The following is a 14,268-nucleotide window of genomic DNA, read 5'->3' as shown; positions in this document are numbered from 1 at the left end:
ATCATTAAAAAGGAGCATGAGCTCCGAAGTACAAATGGTGTTACAATAAAGAGTAACAACGCAAAAACAAGAGAAAAGCAAAATAGAAGAGGTAGGAGGTAGAAAAGAGGGGGGGGAAAGTCTAAGAAGAAAGCCCAACTTGATAATCAGCGTCGCCATTCTTCTTTCTATTTAAAGGGCAGAAATGGTCCTCTTCTCCAAGGATGGCTAGCTAAATCTCGTCCACAACGAAAGTCCATTGCCAAGGGGTCAAGTGAGGAAGGGTGCACCCGTTAATGACATTAGCTGAGTTACCTTCAATAATTATTTTGTTGTGAGAATCCTGGAGCTTTAAGACTCCTCTAACTGCTCTCAACTCAGCCTCAGTGATGTCGCAAAAGTTTAGTTGGCTGTTGTAGGTAAAGATAACGTCACTCTGCGCATTCTTGATAGTGCCTCCAAATCCTGCTTCCTAAGCAACTCAAAATTCGGTTTGAGCCAACTAACTGGGGGGGTGTGGGGCAACTGTAGAGAAGATTTCATTGTCTTCTTGAGCCAAAGGGAGCGTAGTTCATAGAAATTAGAAAAAAACAACCCTTGGGATGGAAGAAAAGAATTCTTTGCGACAGCTCTTAAAAGTCTAGGGTGGCGTGAGCCCATTTTACTGACCATCTGATTACCCCTCGACAGATATCAACAAAGTTATGAGAGATCCCCTCGAAGATCCTGGGATTGTGTTCCTTCCAAAGTGACGACAACAAAGCTGCTACTAAAAGATGCCAGAGGTGAATGCCATTCAAAGTGAATGGGGTGAAGAATAAAAGAGCAAAGAACTGCTACATGTTCGTTGGCATAATCCACTTCCAATTAGAGATACAAGCAACCCAATTCTAGAAGGGAGTCACAAAGGGACTATGGAGAAACAAATTGTTGGTACGTATGGGTAGTTATGGGGCTCTCAAATATGCCATATTTCTCCCTCTTTATCTTTACCATATATTTTAATATTTATCAATAAAAAAGGTTTTGATAGAGAGAGAATATCCCTTTATCCAAAAGGTAAAAGATAACTACCCACCTCCTAAGAAAAGAGAGCCACATGTTTCTTAGAGATTTCAAAAAGAAAGTCAAACGTGGAGAACGACTCCTCCTATTTTTCTTTAATAAGGGTTTCATGGCTATCGAGATGAATACAAAGTTTTCAATTGTGCTGGTAAAACCTGATTTCTGCTATCCACAGTTTTACAACATTGCCTTTGATTCTTAGGACGTTGGCGGGTTCATCTCTTCCCCTCAAAATTTCAACATTGGCATCAGAGTAAGGTTGTAGAGGCATGGTGGACCCATAATCTAGACGTTCCCAGGTTCTATCTTTCAATTTTGTTGGTGTTTATATCTTACTTTTTTTGAGTTTAATTTACAGTAACTTTGATATTGTGCTTTGTCATTCCTGTATATCTTGTTATAAATTTTTTTTAACCTTGAATTTAATAGTTTGAAATTTTGAACTTCATTTTCTTTTTCTCTTTCATGATCTTTTCTTCTGTTAACTTCTTAAACCTAAATAGGTGAACACGTAACCCTCCTAGCAAATTTAAGGCTTCTCAAAGAAACCCTATTCTGTCTAAGATATTCTCTGCTTATCTTTTTTTTTATATAGTTTATTTGTTATGCATTGGATATATATAATTCCCTTTTAATAAAATTATCAGTATTCTCTCTCTAAGATATTTTGTGCTTATCTTCCTTTTTGTAGTTTGTTTATTATGCATTGGATATATGCATAATTCCCTTTAAACGTAATTATCAACATTCTCTCTGTAAGATGTTTTGTGCTTATCTTCTTTTTTGTAGTTTGTTTATTATGTATTGGATTTATACATAATTTCCTTTCAACGAAATCATCAGTATTGAAAGGAGAAAGAAAAACATTGAACCAATCCAAAACTCTAACGTCTTCTCTCTAAATTTCTCTATTGGAAGCTGCTGTAATTTTAGAAATCTTGGAAACTGTTGTAATTTTAGAGAGCCAGAAATAGAGATATTGCTAAAATTTTAGAGAGAAACAAAGAGACACATAACTGCTGTCGAAAATCAGCAACTAAAAAAAAATTGTAAAGACTGCCTAAATTCTTCTACTCTATGTACAGTAGCTGAGTACACATGCTTGCTTTTCTTTGGTAATGAGAATCTAAATATCCAACAAGTTTTTGCATGTTTTCTTGTTTGCCTTACCATCAGTTGTTATAACTATGATCCTTGATAGTGTTTTTCCCTACTTGAAAAGTTGGATATGACATAAATTTCCTTACTGTTATATACTCTTTATTGACCATGGACTGCTGAAAATCAGTCGGCTTGCATCTTTCTTCTTCCTTTTTTTGTTGTTGAAAATTAATGTATATTTTTATTGGATTATTGCAAATTGTTATGCACACAACAACTATTCGAGTAAAGGTTGACATATCAATTACGTGCATTTTTTGTGGTTTATAATTTGGGGATTTTCTACATATTTTATTAGCATCGTAATTGTCACTGCCTTACATAATTATCCTATGCTTTGGTCTCTTTAAGTGAGAAATTTTCATGATCTTGTTTTAGTGAACTCAATTTTTGTGATTATGTTATGCCATTTTTTTTATTGAGAATATTAAATATCATTGTAGACTCTCTCTCATGTGCTAAAACATATTCATATATTTATGAAAATTATTCTTATACAAGAATTGCATAAAATAGTTTTGTTGCCTTATTTTTTTAGTTTACTGCATCACAACAGTGCAAACATCAACTGTTCAAAAAAAATTCTTCAGGTTACAGCTCATTAAGAATCAACAACCTATTGATTTGACTAACAGACAACCATGTTCTTAAACACAATTGAATTTTTTGAACCTTTAGGTATAATTTAATAGTTAAAATGGCATCTAGGCTAGTCTTGTTAGAACTATCAAAACTTGAAAAACTCAATGAAACCAAGTTTTCTATGTGGAAATGAAAAATTTGATATATTCTCTTTGGAATATGTTCTAGATACAAAACCACCAATTTTAGAGTCTAATGCGAATGGTCAAGCTAGAAGACGACTTGAAAAATGATTAGAATATAACAAAGTAGCTACGACTACTATGTTGAGTTTTAGGGACGATGATTTAAATTATAGTCTTTGAGGACCACACTATAACTCAAAGTATGATGGGTGCCTTATCTGAAAAGTATGAGACCACTTATGAGACTCATGTGTAATTATTATTAGAAAAATATAATTATTGCAGAATGAAAGAATAGTACTCAGTGATCGAGTATGTCAATAAAATGACAGTGCTCGTAAAGGACATTGTTGCAGTTGGGAATCCAATTCCTGACCGTATGCATGTGTTTATTGCCCTTAACAGTCTCCCTCCATCTTGAGAGCCTGTTGTAATTGCATTGAACCTCTGCACAAGCGATAACTATGTTGAATCTTCCCATGCACATCAGTATTGAAGCTGAGAAAAGAATGAGAATGAAGTTAAATGAGCTCCACTTTGCTTAAAGTTGATATTCTCAGATTCCCAAGAAACCTTACAATAATCAGAATAATAGTAAGTATAAGGGAAATGAGAGAATTTTTAAAAACCAAAAGAATAAGGTTGAGAAGACCTGTTTTTATTGTAGAAAATTGGGCACATCAAGTTTAATTGTCCTAAGCTGAAAAATAAAAATAAGAACTAGAATAACAACAACACTCGAAATAATCAAAATAAAAGAAATGACTTGATCTACGTAGTTATAGAATCAATAGTTACCGACCATGACCTGAGAAATTGGTGGTTGACTTAGCCTTCATTCGACATGTCTCGAGAATTAAGGATGAATTCATAGAGTTGAAGGAGATTGCAGCAGGTAACCAGCGGATTTATATGGGAAATGACACCTACGATGATGTATTTGGTGTCACTACTTTCAAGCTCTATTTACCAGTAGGAACAAATCTCCTATTGACTGATACTTTGTATGTGTCCAATATAAGACGCGATTTGATTTATGTTCCTATGTTAGATGATAATGGTTATGAAATAAGGTTTAGGTCTGGTCGGGTAACTATTGGGAAGCATTCTAGAGCTTTGGTGTATAGTACTAAAGTTGACAATTTGTACCGACTAAATATTAGTGAAAGTTCATCTGTTTCTGATTATTATGATGCCTCTTTTGATGATTTTGTGTGTGTGGATGATTCATATTTATGGCACTTAAGATTGTGACATATAAATAAAGACAAAATGAATTACATGGTTAAAAGATGCTTGCTCCCCAATCTAAGAGAAATTGTGTTCAAAACATACGAGCCATGTATTTCTGGTAAATTAACTATGAAACATTGCCCAAAAGGGGAAGATCTAGTGAGCTACTTAGTATTGTTCACTCTGATATATGTGGCCCATTAAATGTAAAAAAAAACACATAGATATATGAAATATTTCATAACATTTATAAATGATTTATGGATATATATACCTAATTAGTAAAAAATCAGATGCATTAGAAACATTTTAAAAATATAAAGGTGAGGTAGAAAATTAGTTAGGCAAGCATATTAAAATTCTTTGAACAGATAGGGGAAGTGAATATTGCTCCATCTTATTTACCGAATGCTGTAAGGGCATGGTATAATTCACCAAACAATCATGCCATATACACCATAACAAAATGGTATAGCTGAAAGAAGAAATAGAGCTCTAATGGACATGGTTAGGTCGATGATGAGCAATTCAAATTTATCACCTCATTTTTGGGGTGAGGCACTCAACACTACAATGTGTATTATTAATCGTATTCTAACTAAATCTATAAACTTGACCTTATATGAATTATGGACATGTAAGAAACCTGACCTTACTATATTGAAAGTTTAGGGTTATTGGGCATATGTGCTTATACCACCATAAAATAGAGATAAATTATAAAGTAAAACTATAAAATGCTCTTTTATATGTTTTACAGAAAATTCTAAGGGCTATAGATTCTATGACCATGATACTAGATCATTAATAGAGAGTCGTGATACTCATTTTTTAGAAAATATAGATGATGAAAATATTTTAAGTAAGCCTATTGACTTACACAAAATTGATAAAGATAAAGGTCTCCAAGACCCTATTTCACAGTCTCCCTCTACAATTGGTGAGAATGATTCAATTGAATCAAATATACCAGATAGGCCTAAAAAAACCAAAGCCTCATCTACGACTCTAAAAGAATTTTATATATTTATGAATGAAAATAATTATTCTTCAATGAGTGAGGATTCAATAGATAAACCTCGAAGCTATAGTGAAGCTATTAGCTCACATGACTCATCTGAGTGGACTCAAACCATGAATGATGAACTTGATTTTATTAAAAGAAATCAAGTTTGGGAGTTGGTTAACCTCCCTAAAGATAGAAAAGTCATTGGTTACAAATGGATCTTAAAGAAAAAGCTTAATGCAAATGGATCCATTGATAAATATAAAACTAGGTTGATAGCTAAAGAATTTACCCAAAGGGATATGTAGAAACTTATTCTCCAGTAGCCAAATTTTCATCTATTAGGATCATCCTAGCATTAGTTGCATATTATGATCTATAATTATTCCAGATAGATGTCAAAACAACTTTCTTAAATGGAGAATTAAAATTATATATAGATATATATATATATATATATATATATATATATATATGACACAACCAGAATGATATGTAATTAAAGGCCAAGAAGGCAAAATATACAAACTTAAAAAATCTTTATATGGCCTAAAACAGTCTTCTAGGCAGTGATACTTTACTTTTCATAATGCTATCACTAAAATTGATTATGTAGCCAACATGTTAGATCATTGTGTATATGTCTGGAATAGTGGGAGCAACTTTGTTATATTATCACTGTATGTAGATGATATTTTGATAGCCGTTAATGATATTGGCATGATTAACCATACCAAATCATGGCCAAGTTCCCATTTTGAGATGAAAGATATAGAAGAAGCCTCATATATATTTGGCATTAAGATAGTAAGAGATAGAAGTTCGAGATTTCTATGTTTATCTCAAGAAAATTATTTAGAAAATATTTTAAAGAGATTTAAAATGAAAAATTGCAAGCCCATAAATACACCCGTTTGTAAGGCTTGAAATTATCAAAGAAAGTATATCCATTAAATGATAGTGATAAAGCTGAAAGGGAAAGAATTCCATATGATCAAGCTATAACATGTATAAATTATGTCATGTTGTGTACAAGACCTGATTTGAGTCATGCATATGGTCTTGTGAGTATATTTCAGAGTAATCCTAGGATGGCTTATTGGTAAGCCGTAAAAATGATACTCAGATATATTAAAAAAATTAAAAATTACAAGTTGTGTTTCTAAATGGATAATTTAGAGGTTACTGGGTACTATGCTGCAGATTTTGCAGGAGACCCAGATGATAAAAAATCAACCTCAGGACTTGTATTCTCTTTGAAGGTGGATGTATTTCTTGATCTAGCAAGAAACAAGGTTGTATAACCCGATGTACTATGGAAGCCGAGTATATTGCTACAACATATGCCGTCTAGATTAAACGCTTCATAAATGATTTGAAGCTGGATATAGCTGACGGACCTATTAATTTTTTTGTAATAATCAAGTTGTCATCTCATCAATTAGAAATGGAGCCTATAGTTCTAATGGTATGCACATTGAAATTGATTATCATTACATTTATAATATTATTGAAAAGAATAAAATAACTGTATCTTCAGATATGATTGTAGAACCTTTAACCAAGGAATTGAGTGCAGAAATATTTAAATCAGGAACTCCCAAATGAGATTTTTTTTTTATGTCACAGTCATGAGAAGAAAAGCCGCATTAACGTGAAAAACCCCATGACATGGCTTTGGATTTTTTTTTATGAGATGTATAACAGCAATAGCGTGAAAAGCCTCATGATAATGATATACTCATAAATGTTAAACCCACTAAATGATATTATTTCAATATATCTGGCCCTTATGGTCAAGTGGGATATGTTGGTACATATGGATGGCCATGTGGCCCTCAAACATGTTATATTTCTCTCTCTTTATCTTTATCATATATTTTAATATTTATCATTAAAACAGGGCTTCATAGAGAAAGAATATCCCTTCATCCAATGGGTAGAAGATAACTACCCACATCCTAGGAAAAGAGGGCCACGTTTCTTAGAGATTGCAGGAGGAAAGTCGAATGACCCTCTCCCATCCCTCTTTAAGAAGGGTTTCATAGCTATAGAGATGAACGAAGAGAAAACACATAGTTCTCAATTATTCTGGTAAAATTTAATCTTTACGATCCACAGTCTTACGACATTGCCTTTGATTCTTGGGACTTTGGCAAATTCATCTCTTCCCCTCAAAATTTCAACACTAATGACTACTGTCCTCTGCATCTTATTTGCAAAGGATACAGACATCAACCAAAATTTTACCTCTCTTCCTCAATTGATCCCTAGATGAAATGTGGTCTTCTTCCAGGAGCCACAGAAACAATCTAACTCTTTTAGGGGCTTTAACTGACCACACTTTTGCATTCATGTTACTACTCTCAATGATTCAGTCATTAGAAACCTCTTAGTAGAGATAATTGATAGAGAAGGATCCACATGGGGCTAAGTTCCTAAATCAAGGCATCCCACCAATCAGGAATGTAGACAAAGTTGTGAAGTTGTTGCATGAGGGACAATAAATGTTATTGTGTGACATAATCAATCTCTTAACCCTCTAATCAAATCTGTCAGGAGCAGTTGGATCCTTTGCCTTCTACCAAGTCGTTGCTTTCTTGGGTCGAAGGAGAGTAGTTCATAGAAATTAGAAGAAAGCAACTATTTGGGATAGTAGAAGAAAAGAACTCTATGAGATAGCTCTTAAGGTCTAGGGTAGCGTGAGCCCATTTTACTACCCATCTCATTATCCCTCGACAGAATTGGAAGAAAAAATTATATGAGAGCTTGAGTAAAAAATGAACTTTCATTGTGGGGTCTGCTTATAAATATTGTTTTATGATCATAACAGGTGGAGAGATCCTACTATGTCAAGGATATGGAGACTGCCATTATCATGAAAGTAAGGGTTTTTGTATGGCTCTTGGTTTTGAACAAGATTTTAACAGTTGATTTATTGATAAAAAAGGTAAAATCTTGCCAAACAAATGTTTAATGTGTAAATGGGATGAAGAAATAATAGATCATTTGTCCTTTCCATGTATTTTTGCAAGGAAAGTGTGGCAATGGTGTTTTGATTGATCGAGTACACAATCTTCCATTTCTATACAGGCTGATGGGATTTTTTGCTCAATGGATGCTCGAAGGTGTTGACAAAAAAGGAAGAGTCATATGGAAGATCTTATCATCACTTCCGCTCCACAAGAATCATCTCATAAGCTTTTCTAACTTCCTTACAACATCATTCAGCAATTGAAAAAGGGACATAGTAAATTAGAAGATTAGTCAATGATTTCTTAATTAACAGCAATTCCCCACAAAGAAAGAGGTTTAGTCTTCCATAGTCCAATTTGTATTGTATTCTTTGAATAAGATGGTCCCAAAAAGCAATAAGCCTATTACTGTTAATCAGAGGCATTCCAAGGAATTTGATTGAAAAATTACCAACTCCACATTCCCCCAAAACGTACCTACATGCATGCATTCAAGTACATTAACTCCATTTTTTTGGTAATCCGACCGAATCTCTATTTTCTTCCCCTCCTTCCCCCCCAACACACGCACACACACATTCTCAAGCTCCCTCTCCCTCTTCCCCTGATTTTCTCTTCCTCTCTCTTAATTTTCTCTTCCTCTCTTTGTTGCTCTTACGTTTCTGTTCTCTCTCTCTCTCTCCCCCATTTTTTTAATATAAATATACTTTATAAATTTTATTTATACTTATTTTGCATTATACCTATTTTGTACTATAATTATAAGTTAAAAATATTAAATAAGTATAATCCAAAATAGGTATAAAAAGCGTAATTATTTTGAATTGTAGTTATAAGCAATAATTATCAATTTAAACGTGTTTATAGTTATCTATAGATTTTTTAAATTTGATTTTTTAAAACTCTACTTGTATAACAAATTATTCTAAATATATTTATATTTGAAAATAAATTGTACCTTTTGTATAAATTTTTAAATAAACATTAGGAAATACTATGTGTAAAAACTTACTAAATTGGATATAATTTTTCGTTCTATAATATAAACTATTTTTTATTACATACTCCTTTTTAAGTAGTGATGCATGTTATTAAATAAATAAAGGACTCAATTATCATTTTTTAAAGAAGATGGCCATTTTGTAAAATTCTAAAGTAATAATTGTTACTTTCGCCGCATACATCAATGAATGCTATACTTTTCAAGAAACTGTAAAATGAGACTATTTACTTTTGGTACAAGTTGCTCACAATTAATCTTGACCATTGGATGTGAAATTGGGTGGTTGCATTTATTTCATTGACCAAACTCAAAGTTCAAAAGAAATTTTCTCAAACTTTGTGATACACTCAAGTTATCATTGGATGGTTATAAGTAATAGTAACCTCCTTATACCAAAGATAAATGGTCTCATTGTATACAATCCCATATTCTTTGGGAAAGTGTAAAATGAAATCATTTACTTTTGGTACAAGGTGCTCACAATTAATCTTTGACCATTGGATGCGAAATTGGGTGGTTGCATTTATTTCATTGACCAAACTCAAAGTTCAAAAGAAATTTTCTCGAACATTGTAACACGCTCAAGTTATCATATTTCACATTGGATGATTATAAGTAATTGTGAACTTCTTGTACCAAAAATAAATAATCTCATTGTATACAATCCCATACTTTTTAGAAAATTGTAAAATGAGACTATTTACTTTCGGTACAAGGTGCTCACAATTAATCTTGACCATTGGATGTGAAATTGGGTGGTTATATTTATTTCATTGACCAAACTCAAAGTTCAAATTTTTTTTTTGCGAACTTTGTGATACACTTAAGCTATCAGATTTCACATTGGATAGTTATGAATAATTGTGGTCTCTTTATACCAAAAATAAATAGTCTCATTGTTTACGATCCCATAATTTTTTTTATCTTGAAAATTTGTATAACATGCTATTGTGAGAGCATATTATACAATTATTCTATAAGATATTCATAAGTATTTTTGAGATCTAATATTTAGAAATCCACTTTTAATGACAAATGAATTCCATTAGCACCAATATTTCACTCCAAATAAAATATACCGGAGGGAAACAAACTCACTTGATAGTTGTATGTGTACTTTTTATATATTTTTGCCGCAATGCTGTAGTTTTTTTCTTTGGAAATTTGTTTAGCATGCTCCTAGGAGAGCATACTATTGAACTACTCCATAAAAAAATCGACGACTATTTTTGAGATCTAGTATTTAGAAATCCTCTTTTAATCACAAATAAAATTTTTAGTACAAAATGTTGAAATTTTATTTTCTAAAAATTCTATATACTTTTTAAATCCAAACAGGATATATACCCTAGGGCATACAACTCACATATCTCAAAAATCGAAATTCGTGGAATTATAATTCTAGACCTTATTATCTATAAAAAAAAGTGTCATGCCTTGTCGCAAATGTCATTTAAATTTATGTGAATTTAAAAAGGGAATCTTAAACATACCCTTCTATTTTTCAAATTATTGGAAATATAACTTGTGGAAATAGCTCCCACATCTATAAAAAAAGGATGTAGATTAGTTTTCATTACTGTAGAAATTTTGGAGCATCATTCGTTCCTCTTTTTATGTACCGCAGTGGGGTAATACCATATGATGTAAGTTGAGTTTTATTTTGCTAGAGTTTTCCATAGGAAAATTATTATAAAATATGTGACTTTTAAGGATGAGGTTCTATAAGACTTAGGTTTTATGAAAAGAAAAAAGAAGAAGCCTCAACTCAAATCGTCGTCTGGAAAGTATTTTCAACGACAGAAATCTCTGTGATGGCTCTAAAATTGATTCCCAACATTGACAATGAAATTTAAAACTAAAAAAATGGACACTTGTTTTTAGGGCGAAATGGACGGTCTAGATAATTTGTTACCTTAGAACTAAAAATCCTAAATTTTTTCACAACCATAATGTTCAAGTCGAGATGATGGATGTAAAGGTTTTCCAATGCTTGAATTATAATTTTGGATAAGTCCCGTTTACTAGATTTATTTATTTTCGATTATCTGGATTTAGGTTTTTTGGAAATAAGGATAATAACACTTTTTATTTTAGGAAAGGATTATAACACTTTTTATTTCTATCTTAATTAAAAACCGTTATTATTTAGAATTACTTTGTGCACAATTAAAGGGGGAAGTGTTTTGTAGGGTTATAAAGTCACACCTCAAATCTTGACAAAAAATAGTGTCAACACTAAAAACTTTGCAAATCAATCGTCTCACCTTAGCAATGATATTTATGAAAAAAAATGAATTTCAAGCTTTTTTTTAATTTTTAATTTTTTATTTTAAGTAATTCCGTGGAGATGACATGCTCGTACCAAGTTTTAAATTAGTTCATGGTTTTTTATGCATTCAGTGCGAATGGAAGCAACAACATGTAGCTGAGATATGGGATGTAATACCACCGCAACTTCAGCTCTTTTCTATGGATTTCAAGCTTAGCAGACACAAATATAAAAAAAATAGAATAGAAAAAAAAGAAGAAGAGCTGAAGCCTTTAGTCAGGCAAAAATAGCAATTTTTGGTGCTTTAATTCTCGAAGAAAATACAAAAATATACATACACGCCTAATTAAGTTTTTTTTAAAGTTTAGTGATACGAATCAAACTTGAGATATAGCGCTGACAACTCAAGCCCAAGCCCTTCACAAAGTTCCCAGTACTAGAACCGCATTTTCGACAACGATTTCAAGTAAACCACCTCGATTTAAAACAATAAAAATTGAGAGAAGCATGAAACTTGATTGACTAGGGCATGCATTGCTTAGACTAACAACTACTATGTTCTTAGTCAAATATATGGATACCATTAAACAGTGATTTAAAAAATGGATGGCGGGCATCACAAAAAATGGTTTGGATAAGTGAATCTGCAGTCCAGATCGTTGTTGTACTGTTCAAAAAAATTAGTGAACTGGATAAAACACGTGCAAAAACAATGAACCAAAAACTAGTTTGAATTGGTGAATAAGTATTGATAGAATCGGCATAGTGTGATTGATTTCGAGTCGGACCCGGTGATTGTATGACAAGCCCGTTTCTTGTTTTTTAAAATCACTTCTACTTGAGAAATTAGAAAAAGGATAAAAGAAATATAAAATAGTAGGTTTCACTAGTGTCGTGGGAGTGAAGGCAAGCCAAGTGCGAGAGGCACCTACCAAGTTCTCTCAATAAACCATTAATCAACATTAGCAAACACCATAATCATGCCTATAAATAACATTAGCAATAACTAATCACCCCAATAAAAAGCCATTCCTAAACCAATTTTTATTTGGACTCAGCGAAAGGCGTGGGCTTGTCCCTTCCGAACGACGTGCCACAGCGCCTTAATTACGGATTTGTCCTTCCAATTGGGGGGTAAATTACCATTTTATCCCTATAAACCCCCTGGTCAAAGCAGCTAGTTTGACTAAAGTTGCCACGTGATCAACAATTCGTCCTCGGCGGCCGCCTGGAAGGAAACAATTCATATCAGTCAAGTGCTCCAAATGACGTCTTCTTGCACATGAGTGGTGGTCCCTACTTTCAAACAATTACCAAAATGCCCTCACATCCCTTTCTTCACGTTTGCACCCTTTGATAATTCCACGGTCGGATCGTTGGGGATCTCTCATCACCGGATTGCAATATCTTGGACCCTATTTGCGACCTATCTCGAAGTAGATTTCATAGGGAAAAGTATTTATACAGCCTAGGCTCTAAACAATCAAATTAGAGTATACATCAAAACATTCACTAGAAGAGTTTGTTTTGATGCCCGAATATCATCAAATTGATCATCTCGACATCAAGATGCATGGACATGAGAAAAAAATGAATTTCAAGTTTTGGAAATAGTGCATCTTGTAACGCGTTTTTTGACTGTCAATTTTTAAGATTTTCAAGTTTTCATAGATCTGATCGATCTAAATTATTTTTGAAGCTTTAAATTTTATAACTAAAGATGAAAATATAATTTAAAGCTATCACAAAATTTTCTAGCATTGAAACCATAGTTCTTGACACTATTTGAAGGTAGGCTCAATTTTGATTGTTTGGATTCTCGGCTCTATACAAACCGCACCCTTTTTTATAAGGTTGCAACCTTGAACAATCGGTGGAGCTCTAAATCTTATCATAACATGTAATTACCGGTGTAATTTTTTTTTTAAATTATCTAAGAATCTATTTTCACATCTAATTATAAAATTTGAAACTTCCAAAATGGTTTCATATGAATATCTTGAAAATGAATGGTCTAGATAATGTGTTGCAAGATGCATTATTTTTGGCATTCAAAATCTTATTTATTTATTTATTTGTTTTTTTTCATATTCATACATCTCGACGTCGAGATGATCGATTAGAGGGTTTTTCAACATTAAAACCACTTTTTCCAATGGATTTTCGAGGTGTATATTTAATTCTATATTTAAAGGTCTTATATAAAATTTTTCTTTTAATGTTTGCTAAAGGGGAGGATTGGTTAGTGTAAACTTATTTGCTCAGGAAATACTGGTTTTTGAGCAAACAAATGTGGCTTGTTTCGCATGGAGCAGTGTTTCAAAACCCACCGATAAGGATCGAAAAGCAGCTGGGATCAAACTAGTTTTGGGAAGACATGGTTATTGGCCTTTTTCACTTGTTTATTTTTGAATAACTTTTTGGATCCCTAATTCAAACCAATCTTGATTGGTGATTCCACAATACGACATGGATACGTAGGTGGACGATCCATCCATTGATCCGGGTTTGAATCACTTTCTAGGAGATAAACAATGCTTTAAGTTTTTCTTCTTCTACAAGAGGGATGATTTCAAGAAGTCACGCAGTATCATTGTGATTGAAAACAAGATCGATCTGGAAAAACGGGTAGACCCTAGAGATCCTCTTTATAAATTAAAAAAGATATATTTTCAATGCATGTGTTTCCGAGGTAGAATTTCAAGTCTACATCAAAAGTTTGTCTTCATAGAATCACTTTGCTTCCCACTTTAATCCCCCTTAGGTTATATTGATGATAGGCCCAAATAAAATATGAGGGATTTTCT

General features: G+C 32.7%; 1 long non-coding RNA gene across 1 annotated transcript; it reads left to right on the top strand.

Moving 5' to 3' along the window:
• LOC110008362 (uncharacterized) lies at positions 1–8,658 on the top strand. Its single transcript, XR_002283186.2, has 4 exons — positions 1–912; positions 1,247–1,343; positions 8,045–8,095; positions 8,305–8,658. It is a non-coding gene; the product is annotated as an uncharacterized LOC110008362 (long non-coding RNA).
• The last annotated feature ends 5,610 nt before the right edge of the window (positions 8,659–14,268 follow it).

This window comes from Amborella trichopoda, chromosome 12 (assembly GCF_054954075.1).
Source record: "Amborella trichopoda isolate Santa Cruz 75 chromosome 12, AtrichopodaSantaCruz75HAP2 v2.0, whole genome shotgun sequence".
Classification (NCBI taxonomy): domain Eukaryota; kingdom Viridiplantae; phylum Streptophyta; class Magnoliopsida; order Amborellales; family Amborellaceae; genus Amborella; species Amborella trichopoda.
This window is presented reverse-complemented; position numbering and strand designations above follow the sequence as displayed.